The sequence below is a fragment of the Elephantulus edwardii genome, unplaced genomic scaffold (genome assembly GCF_000299155.1).
Source record: "Elephantulus edwardii isolate Elephantulus edwardi_28Jun2011 unplaced genomic scaffold, EleEdw1.0 scaffold00084, whole genome shotgun sequence".
In the NCBI taxonomy this organism is placed as follows: domain Eukaryota; kingdom Metazoa; phylum Chordata; class Mammalia; order Macroscelidea; family Macroscelididae; genus Elephantulus; species Elephantulus edwardii.
Window position 1 is genome coordinate 344,387 of NW_006399834.1, and position 10,050 is coordinate 354,436.

The following is a 10,050-nucleotide window of genomic DNA, read 5'->3' on the forward strand; positions in this document are numbered from 1 at the left end:
TACAGTCTGATAAATTTAAAAAGCTAGAGGAAATGGACAAATTCCTTTAAACGTATCCCCTACCCAGACTGACAAGGGCAGATACAGATCATTTGAACAAACCCATCACAAGGTCCCTGGAGTGGGAGAGGTCTGTATAACAATGAAAGAACTTTTTTTCCAAAGAAAAAAGCAAAAGGGGGGGGATAGGAAGAAAAATGTCCAACAATGAATTAATGCAAATCCAAATTCTTCATAAAATTTCACTAAAATCTAAAAAAAAAAAAAAAAAAAAGAAAAAGAAATAGGAGATGCAGTTAAAATTCTGTGAAAAATCCTAAAAGGAGCTGTATTTGGGTGCAGATGATAGATATGTTCATTTCAATGTTCAGTACTTGGTAGATGTTCTGTGTGTATTTGTTATTTTATTGGTGGCAAAAGTTGTGCTTCATTGTTCTACTGTACAAAGCAGTCCTTTCTAATTCAATAGACTGACATAGCACATGCTAGGTATTCATCACTTCCCATTTCACTGAGTTGCTGGTCATCTGGAAGTATTAGTCTATAGGCCAGTAGAGACCAAGAAAGACAAGGTCATAGAGATTTTGGCTTGTGACTAACTAAACAGTAATTTCAGAGCTCATGGCTGTTATTGAGCTAGATATTGAACTTGATGGAGGTTGAGTGAGCTCTGCCTAATAAAACTTGAGGGCAAAGTTCTGGGAGAGTGACTGTACTAAGTCTGTCCCCCTAAAGCCCTACTTAGTGTCAGCTCCTCCTAGGCCCTTTTCTGCTGATGTGTGAGATGGGGCTTGCCACGTGGTTGTAAGCCCTGATGGAGTCAAAGAAGGCTCTAGAATTCCCACGTTGGGAGTTAAATGACGAGTAAGGTCAGATCAATGTGGTCCGCAAGAGAAAGGAATTGGTGGACTTTGAGAATACTCAATAGTAAACAGATAAGGGAGAGAAAGGGTATGTCCTGAGCTCAGAGCAGGGCATGGAGGGAGTAAGACTCTGAACCTCAGGGGAGAATGAGGGGCTTTTCCAGGGCCTGAACTTCAGGTACTCTATTCTTGTTCTTCCCAGAGACTCTGAATGGGCTCGCTTGTCTTCCTGAACCAAATGAGGAATGCTGTCCTCTTTACTAGATAACACAGAGAACAGAGGCTAGAAGTTCATCTGTGCACAGAACCTGAGACATTTGAGTTTCCTACTTAAGTATTTCTGCCTTGGCCCTGCAGAGAGGCAAGCCTCAGAGAGGAAACAGAGGTTAAGAAGGAGCTAAATGATTTGTTGCATATGGATTGTGGTTGTAGATGGGGAGATAAATGGGGGAAAATGATGTTGAACATGATCATGTTCTAGGCTTGCCTTTAGTAGGATTGGAAAAAAAAAGGAAATCTCTTGACTCATAACTGACACTCTAGAGGGTTTTCAGAGGCTACAAATTATAGAGGTGATTGCCCATCTCTCTCCCTTTTTGGCATTTTAACACCTTCTGTACTCAGCCTCTAGATATCCCTCACTTAGAATTACATACAAAAGAAGACCCATTATTACTGGTCCATCCTGATTGAATGTTCGATCAGTTTCCAGACAGCAACAGTTGGTGGAAGTCACCTGTTTCTTCCTCTTTAGTTCTGGTTGTTGGTGCATAAATTTGAATGATTGTGGTATTAATAGGCCTTCTTTGTATGCATATGGACTTTGTCCAGTCATTGTATTTCAAGATGGATCAAGAAATGATCTTTTTAACTATGAACGTGACCCTGTTTTTCCCCTCACACTTTTATTTCCAGCATAGTAGGTCATATGAATGTCTAAGGTGTCTAGAATGTAAAAGTTGGGAATGGAAAAGAAAGATCAGTGGTCAGGAAACATGGACTTGGTGACAGAAATGAGGCTGGAGACAGCATGATAGAATTTAGCATTGTTGTTGATTGTCTTCGAGTAGAACATGACTCATAGGGACCCTAGGAACAAAATGTCTGAAGCCACTCTAAAACTATTGACATTTATCAAAGTTCATAGAGCTTCTAGAGGCATGTTATTTAGGAAGTGGATGCCACTCCTGCTTCCAAACCTGTTATAATATAGTATTGTTGTTATGTGCCATTGAGTCACCTGCAATGTATAGTGACTCTGTGTCTTACCCACTACGCCTTTCTGACCCTATGGTCACATCACTACACCTCTACTAAACTCGTGAAGGTGCGAGTTGATAGAATTTTCTTCGGTTAAATTCCCATCCTCTAGTTGCATGTAATTAATTTGTCTTGCAGAGGGTTAAACAAAGTTGGGTCCTTAGAGGCAAAGATTTTGAAGGTCTATTTAATGTTCTTCAGCCATGTGGTTAGAAAGGATCAGTCCTCGGAGGAGGACATTGTGCTTGGAACTGTGGAAGTGTAGCTCAAGAGAGGAAGACCCTGGATGAGATAGAATGACACAGTAACTGGTAAAATGGAGATAAGGGTCTCAGATACAGTGAGATTGGCGTAGGTTAGAACGGGGTTCTGAGCTACTGTGCTTAGGGGTCACTAGACTCAAGGGCATATAAACAACCACAACAGCTTATAACTATCTTACACGTAAGTTTAGAGTCACTGATAATAGTAGATTTGTTTTCTGGTTTACGTTAAATGAGAATACTGCTACCACATTTGTACTCACAGCTCTTTGGTCTCAAGCAGAAAGTAAGAATAAAGAAGAATAAAAAGGCATAAGTTAGCAGACTTAAGGAAGGAATCAGAGAGAACCTTAGGGCAGCTTTTTTAGGGGTGGGGGTGGGGAGAATAGGTGAGCTCCCCGGGTGAGGTTCCTCATCCTGGAGATGCAGAATTGGGAAGTCTCAGCTTGAATTTATTGGGGAGGGTTTTTTGTAACCGAGTCTTTAGAGAAGAAGGGGTGGTACACTCCCTTTGATTTACGGCCCACTTGTTAGCTCAGCTAAGCAAGCAAGGCCATTTGCTCTTCTTATCAGTGGCTGGAAAGGCTGTTAGCATTTGAATTCTGAATTCTTCATTTTCCCCCTTGGCCCCTTGTCCAGACTTTACAGTGAAGGCTGTGGAGACTGTGAGAGCAGTCAGTAGAGCTGCTGGAACCATGGAAGCCTAGACCTTTAGTAATTGAACTAAGAATGTTCTTCTCTGGCCCTTTTCCCAATCTAGTGCTATCATGAGAGTACTTACCTGGCAAGATTGGTTTGGAATATTAGATGGCTGATGATCTCCTGTAGTACACAGATAATCTAGGGGTCTAGTATAATATGACATGGTTTTTGGGGGAAGGATATGTCTGCTGGTATGAAGTAATACCTGAGCCCAACCTAGGAGATATATAGAGTCACTCATAACTAAGTAATCTTTTTCTCATTTTATGACGTAACTTTCTCATCTTACCTAAGTAACCTTTTTTCTCACCTCCTTATCACAAATTGTTATGTAGCTTACATATTATATCATTCTCTTTCTCCTACACATATATATTGTGAGACACAATTCAACCTATCGCTGCATGCCGAATAAGATGTGATGAAAATGACACTTCACCTCTGTGGTCTTCCTCTCCTAAAGCAGTCAACTCAAATAATGAAAACAAACAAACAAAAATACCCCCCCTTCAAATTCCAATAGAGAGGCAATTCATAAAGCATCTGACAAGTAGTCTTCAAAACTTTCATTAAAAAAACAAACAAACAAAACAAACACACACCAAAAACCATGGCATTAATAAAGAAACAATAAAAGTCAGAGGAACTGTCATGGAAAAGCAGAACTTAAGGGAACAAAAAAACCTAAGTGGAATATGTCTTGGGAAGAATCCTGCAAAAGTTAAAAGGATATTAGGTTAAAATAAAAGAAGCTTACTTGAAATATACTGTTATGTGCTGTCAACTCAACAAAGACTCATAGCGACCCTGTGAGCAAACATGAACCGTGACCTATCTTGCACAATCTTCATGATCTTCACCTTTGCCCTTTTGCCTCTTGCACTTTTCCCAAGACATAGCGGTTATTTTGACAGTCCATGGGGTATTCAGTATTTTTCTCTGGTACCACAACTCAAAGGCATCAGTTCTTTAGTAAAGGTAATCCTAAAGCTTACCATTGCAGTCACTGTATCAGTTGATCTTGTTAAGGATCTTCCTCTCTCTGACACTCTACCTTTCCTAGCATGTAGTCTTCCCAAAGACTGGACTCTGACAACATGCCCAAAGGAGCACTCAGGCTGCATTTCCTACAGGAGAGATTTCTTGTTTCTTTTAGAAGTTCATGGGATATTCAGGGACTGCTCAACCCAGCGGCATGTGGTTCAAATCCACTTGCTTCTCTATGGAGAAAGATGGGCAGTCAGCTCATATGCATGTTACTGCTCCTGAAAATTCATTGAAGGCACAGCTGTGGGGTAGTCACGACTCAACAGTACACAACACCACCACCAAAAACATAGGATATTCAGTACTCTTCTCCAACATCACACTTTAAATACATAGATACTTCTGTGGTCATCTTTAGACATCATCTAGCTTCCAGATGCATAGAACAGCTTTTTTCAGATTATTAAAATATATACTTTATTAATAAATGTGCATTATTATTACTTTATTAGTTATAACAAATAATACCATACTAATGCAAGATGCTAATGATACAAATTACTTCCATATAGAAATAGAAAATGATTCCTCAACTTTCTATGAAATGATAAAACAAAAAAAATCAACCCATTGCCATTGAATCAATTTCACTTCATAGCATTCCTATGTTGTTGTTTGGTGCCTTCAAGTGGAGTACAATTTTATCAACCCTATAAACAGTCGACAAGAACCCTGCCCTATCCTGTGCCTTCCTCATCATCTCTGAAACACTACATCCCACTGTTGAAGCCACCATGTCAATCCATCTCCGTGGATACCTTTCTCTATTTCACTGACCCTCCATCTTACCAAGCATGATGTCTCTTTCCAAGGAATAGCCTTGCCATGTATGTATCCAAAGAATGAAAGATCCATCTTTGTTTCCAAGGAGCACTCTGGTTGTCCTTTTTCCAAGACATACCTGTTATTTTGGTAATCTATGAGATATTCAGTATTCTTCTCCAGCACCACAACTCAAAGATATCAGTTCTCCTTTCCTTATTCATTAACCAGCTCTTTGGTGCATAACAGATGATTGAGAAGACCCGAATCAAGTGCATCTTTGTCTTCAAACTGACTTCTTCTTGTGGCTAGATACCAACTAGTTGAGTACAGCCCATAGCAACCCTATGAACAACAGATCTTAACCCTGTCCTATTCTGTACAATCCTCACACTTCCTGACACATTAGAGACCCTTGTGACAGTCACTGGGTCAATCCACCTGATTAAGGGTTTTATTCTCCTTCACCAACTCTCTACCTTTATGAGCATCATGTCCCTAGAGCTTTTAAGGCCATAAATTAGAAAAGAACTACCACTCTTTCACAGTCCCTAGTGGGTTCAAACTGCTATCCTTTTATTTAAGAGCTGAGCACATAACCACTATGTCATTAGGACTATTAATGTTTTAAAAAAACAAAACCTCAAAACTATTTTTAAAACATTATTGAAAATATTCCATGTTCTTGTTGTTGTTATATGCCATTGACTATGACTCATAGCGACCCTCTGAACAATGGCTCTTGACCTTGCCCTATTCTGAGCCAACCTCACATTTTCTGATGTACCTCACAGCAATGCCACCATCACTGTGTCAATCCATTTCCCCTAGGATCTTCTGCACTGACCTCCACCATTCCAAGCATGATGTCCTTCTCCAAGGGCTGGTCCCTCCTGGTAATATGCTCAAAATATGGAGTTTTAAAATCTTTGTCTCTAAAAAGTGAACTAGGAGTGAAAGGTGAGCAGGGAGGAAACGGTGCAAAAATGAATGAATGGAAATTTAAAAAAATAAAAGGAAAGGAAAAAACAATTCTGTCTTAGAGGAGATACAACCAGAGCACTCCTTAGAGGCAAGGGGGCAAAACTTCCTTTCACATACTTTAAGCATGTTGTGAGGAAGAGCTAGTCCTTAGGAAAAGACATCATATAATGAAAGGTGGAGGATCAGAAAAAGAAAGGCAGGCCCTCAAGAAGATGGCTATTATCAATGCCTGTAACAATGGGCATATCAGAGATCATGAAGTTGGTGCATAATAGGACAAGGTTCAGATCTGTTGTTCATAAATGTGCTATGAGCAATAGTATAAGAAAAAGAACTTCACATTAACAACACATACATGCATGCATGTACACACATATACATGTTTATATGTCTACATGCACATATATATGCATACACATGCATATATATGTTTCTATTATATAATGTTTTTTTGTTGTTTTGTACCAGTGAGTCAGAACTAACTCATAGCTGACCATCGGATGGGTTTTCAGAGGTAGTTAGTTAATTGTACGGGAGGAGATTGCTCATTCTCTGCCTTGGAGCAGCTGGTATCCTCAAACTGTGTGCCTTCGAGATTGCAGTGCAGCTTCTTGCCACTAGGCCACCAGAGCTCAATATAGTAGAAAGAGCAATTTTCTCAAGCAGAGAATATAAAAATAATGTCTATTTGTGTTTTATTGACTATGCAAAGCCATTTGACTGTTTGAATCATAACAAACTATGGCTAACCTTGAAGAAGAATGAGAATTCCAGAACACTGAAATGTGTTTCTATTAAATGAATACCTAGGCAAAGAAGCTATTGTCTGGGTAAGGAATACTGCATAGTTTAAAATCATGAAAGGTGTACATCACGCTGTTTCTACTCCCAATACCTATTCAATCTGTATGCTGAGCCTATTCATTCAAGAGCTGGACTTTAAGAAGAAGAATGTGGCATCAGGATTGGAAGAAGATTCCTCAGCACCTGTGTTATGCAGATGATACAACCTTGCTTGCTCAAAGTGAGGAGGACTTGATCTGCTTGCTGCAGTGGACCAAGTACTGCAATAGAGATTATATTTCAACATCAAGAAAACAAAATTCTTTACCATTGGACCAAAAGTCAACATCATGATAAGTGGAGAACAGATTGAAATTGTCAATGATTTAATCTTGCTTGGATCTGCAGTCAACTCTCTTGGTATCAGCAGTTAGGAGATCAGGAGACATAAAGTATTGGGAAAATCTGCTTTCAGGAATCTCTACAAAGTCCTGAGGAGCAATGATGTCAGTCTAAAGGCTAAGTGGTGCCTGATTCACGGCACAGTCTTTCCATTCACCTACTATGCATTTTAAAGCTGGATAATGAATAAGTACTACAGAAGAAAAATCTATGCATTGTGGTGTTGGAGAAGAGTATTGAATACACCATGGACTGACAAAGAACAGATATGTATTGGAGAAAATGCAATCAGAATGATTCTTGGAGGCAAAGTTGGTGAACCTTCAGCTCATATATTTTGGATATGTTGCTAGGAGAAGCTATTCCTTGGAAAAGGATATCATGCTTAGAAAGACAGAGGGTCAGCATGGAGAGGAAAACATTGATGAGATGGATTAATACAATCTTGTGGAAATGGACTCAAATGTGTCAAGGATGATAAAGATGGCATAGGGTAGGACAGAGTTCAGATCTATTGTTGATGTAGCCACTATGTGTCATGCTTGACTCAATGGCAGTTCACAACAGCCCTGCACAGGATATTATTGTACTCTTACCTGTGTTGGAGTTGACTCCTTACCTCACAGTAGTTTCATGATTAGTTCTCATTTCTATAGCAGTCGCTGGTTGGAGTGGTTATACTAGTTAGCTTGAGAGCGTTTATATGTTTACTCATGGATTTTGGGGAGTAGACTGCCATACTTTTTTTCCTAGTCTCTCTTAGTCTAGAAGCTGAGCTGAAATCTGTTCAGCATCACAGCAACATGCAAAACTCCTGTGCATTGGCCAAATTCATATTCTCAGGCCACAATTTATGCTTTGTGTTACAATATTGAAAGATGTTATGGGCAATATATTGAATGTCCCAGAAAGCATCAAAAGTACAGAGAGGAAATATACAGACACTGTACCAGAAAGAATTGATTGACACTGAAAAATTTCAGGAAGTACCATATGAACAGGAAGCAATGGTAGTGAAGGAGGGAGTGGAAACTGCGTTTAAGGCAGTAGCAAAAAACAAAACAAAACAAAACAAAAACCCAAAACCAACAAAACACCCCCGAATCAATGGAATACAATTGATTTGTTTTCATTAACAGATGCAGACTTGGAAGCACTCACCAGTCTGTGCCAGGAAATTTGGAGGATGGCTGTCTGGTCAATGGATTGGAAAATTTGTTCCTATTCCTAAAACGGTGATCCAATTGAATATGGAAATTATCGAACAATATCACTGATATCACATGCAAGCAAAATATTGCAGAAGATCATTAAAAAAACAGCTGAAGCAGTACATAGATAGGGAATTGCCAGAAGTATAAGGGGAATTTAGAAGAGGCCATGGCACCAGAGATATCATTGCTGATGTCAGACTGTCCTAGCTGAAAATAGGAAATACCAGAAGAATGTCTATTTGTGCCTCATTTACTATGCAAAGGCATTTGATTGGGTGGATCATGACAAGTTGTGGCTGACATTGAGAAGAATGGGAATCCCAGAGCACTTGATTGTGCTCACAAGGAACCTATACCTAGAGTAGGAGGCCATTGTGTGAACAGAGCAGGGGAGCACTACATAGTTTGGAATTGGGAAGGGAGTGTATTCAGGGATGTATTCTAGCTCCTTTTCTGTTCAATCTATATGCTGAGCAAATTATTCGAGAAGCTGAACTCTATAAAGAGGAATGTAACATCAGGATTGGAGGGAGACTAATCAATAACCTGCATTATGCAGATGACACAATCTTACGTGCTGAATGTGAGGAGGCTTTGAAGTACTTGTTGCAGAAGATCAAGGAATGCAGCCTTCAGTATGGGGTGCATCTCAATATCAAGAAAACAAAGATTTTTACCACTACACCAACAGACAGTGTCATGATGCATAGAGAGGAGATTGAAACTGTCAACAGCTTCATCTTGCTTGGATCCACAATTAATATCCTTAATATGAGCAGTTATGAAATAAGGAGATGCATTGCAATGGGAAAATCTGCACTTAGGAACCTTTTCAAATTATTGAGGAGTAGTGATATCAGTTTGAGGACTAAGATGTGTCTGATTCAGGCCATCCTCTTTTTTATTTCTAGCTATACATCTGGGACCTGGACAATGAATAAGGGTGACAGAAAAATAATTGAGGCCTTTGACTTGTGGTGCTAGAGAAGAGCACGGAACATCCCATGGACAGCCAATAAAATGAACAGATATGTCTTGGAGATGGTGCAGCCAGAGTGCTCTTTGAAGGCAAGAAAGATGAGGCTTCACCTCACATACTTTGGACATGTTGCTCAGAGGTGCCATTCCTTTCAAAGGGATACTATGTAGGGAAGGGTGAAGGGTCGATGAAGGAGAAGAAGAACCTCAACCAGGTGGATTGACATGGTGACTGCTGCAATGGGCTCTTGTGTGTCAGGAAGTGTGAGGATGGAGCAGGACTGGACTAGGTTCAGATCTTTTGTTCTAAGGGTCACTATGAGCAGAATTTGACTTGATGACACCTAGCAACAGCAACAACAACAACATTCAAAGAAGATGGAAGGAATACACAGAGTCACTATACCAAAAAGGACTATTTGACACCAAAAAATTTCAGGAAGCATCTGAAGTCAACAGTACAAAGGAAAAAGTTCAAACTGCACTGAAGACATTGGGGGCGGGGGGGTTGGTGATAAAAAGGTCTCAGGAATAGATGGGACACCAACTGACATTTTGAACTAACAGTTGCAACCTTGACCATGCTCAACAGTATAGGCCAGGGAATTTGGAGGAGAGTTGACTGACCAACCGACTAGAAGAGACCCATATTTGTTCTCATTCCCAAGAAAGATGATCTAACAGAATGTTGTGCCAAGAAATCTGGAGAACAACCACTTGGCCAACTGACTGGAAGAGATCGATTTTTGTTCCTATCCCAAAGAAAGGTGACCCAACAGAATGTGGAAACTA